A 2,125-nucleotide genomic window follows, 5' to 3' on the forward strand; every position below is an offset into this window, starting at 1 on the left:
TCAGGAATCTTCCTTTAACCTGAATATTGCCCTTTTCTTCAGAATGCTCTGCCTTCTTTTTTTAAAAAAAAAATTTTTTTATTTGTGTGTACCGTCAAATCAGATCTGACTGGTACAGGAGGGGATTGTCCCTCCTTCCCCGGCAGAGCATCTGGTGGATTTGAACCATGTGCCTCTCAGATTGCAGTGCAGCTTCTTGCCACTAGGCCACCAGAGCTCCCCTTAGAATGTTCTGGCTTCTTAAATTTTTGCTCTGCATATGAATTGAATAGCTATGGAGAAAGGACACAACTCTGTTGCACACTTTCCTGATTGTAAGCCTCACAGTATTTTTTGTTGTTGTTCAAGTAACTACTTCATGCACAGATTCCCCATGATTACAATTTAATGTTCTAGAATCCTGAATCTTTCACAATCTTATCCATAACTTACTATGATTGTCAAATTAAAATTAAATATGCTTGCACTATTGTACATTATTAATAATATTTTGGCATGTTAATATATAGTTGTTGTTATTGTTGTTGTTAAGTGCTGTCGAGTTGCAGGAGACTCATAGTGACCCTATGAGGGAGAGTCCTCAATGCTTGGGTGTCTTTCATCCTCTCTCCAGGTTCATAGTGTTTCAGAGGCAAACCATTATGGAAGTGGATGCCACTCCTCCTTCCAAGCTTGTTTTAATCAGGGAGATCCACCCCACTCTCTGTCTGTATTGGGTAACCAGCCATTAACACATTTGACACATCAGTGTCACAGTGTTCAGCTTCACAGCAACCACAAGTTACCGCTGTACGGCAACTTGTATACTAGGACTATATGACCTAGAGGAATGTCTGAACAAAAACAATGAAAGACAGGCCTGAGGGCCACGGATTAAAAGTCACCCATTTTTGGTTTGGTAGCATTGCTTTCTGTCCACTGGGCCAGCTGATCTCTCTCTCTATGTTGATGTTACTGTTGTTAAGTGTCGTTAGTTGACAAGAAAATAGGGAAGAGATAAGAAGAAAAGTAAACAACTATGTAGATAAATTAAAAAGTGCTAGAAGGATAGGTCAAGAAATAGAGGTTTAAGGGAGTTCTGGTGGCCTAGTAGCAAGAAGCTGCACTGTAATCCTGAACTCTTGAGGTTCAAATCCACTGGATACTCTGCTGGAGAAGGAGGAACAATTTCCTCCTGTGCCAGTCGTATCTGATTCGATGGTATACAACAAGAAAAAAAAAAAGAAAGAAAGAAATAGAGGTTTAAGCATATTATTTAATAATAGCCATCAGAAAAAGTGGAGTTAATAGTGTCACAAAAGTGAAAAAGAGGAACAGCGAGAATGGGAAAAGGAAGTGGGAAGGAGAGTAGGTGTACTAATTTCACCAGTTTTCATTTTGAAGAGTGAAAAAACACTGCATAACATGGCTAAATCATAAAAGAAAAATCTCAAGTGTGCAGGTAGATTTATGGTGGTAACCATCAAATGAACTCAAAATAGGAATAGGTAAGAGCAATAACTTCTGAAGACTAAGTGTGTAAGTGATCCTTTAAACTTTATTTTGTGGCCTTGTGAGGAGAGACCAGTCCTTGGAGAGGGACATCATGCTTGGGAGGGTGGAGGGACAGCACAGGAGGGGAAGACGCTCTAGGAGGTGTATTGATTCAGTGACTGGGATAATTGGGATGGGAGTGTCAGAGACAGTGCGATTGGCACAGGACAGAGCAGAGTTTAGGGCTGTTATACATACGGTCGCTATGAGTCGCAAGCGACTCGACGGCACATAACAACAACAACAACAACAACAACATGATCTAGTAACACTTTTTAAATTAATTATTCTAGGTAATTTACAAAGACCTAGTTATACAAATTGTATGGGCTTTAAAGCTAGAAACTTTCCATTTTACCTCCATTGTTTACTAACAGTATAAAATAATATTTTTTTTAATTGGGAAAAACATATTGAGGGTACAAGGAGGTGAGGGTTGGGGGCAGAGGGGTGAGGATGGGCCAGGATGCAGTTGCAGACCTGCACAGTTTGGTCCGTGGGGGGAGCAGGTGAAGGAAATGATGAGGGTCCAGTGGGGACCAGATGCTACAGAGGAATGACAAGCATTTTCCAATAGTAATTAAGCCAACTG

The sequence above is a fragment of the Elephantulus edwardii genome, unplaced genomic scaffold (genome assembly GCF_000299155.1).
Source record: "Elephantulus edwardii isolate Elephantulus edwardi_28Jun2011 unplaced genomic scaffold, EleEdw1.0 scaffold00044, whole genome shotgun sequence".
In the NCBI taxonomy this organism is placed as follows: domain Eukaryota; kingdom Metazoa; phylum Chordata; class Mammalia; order Macroscelidea; family Macroscelididae; genus Elephantulus; species Elephantulus edwardii.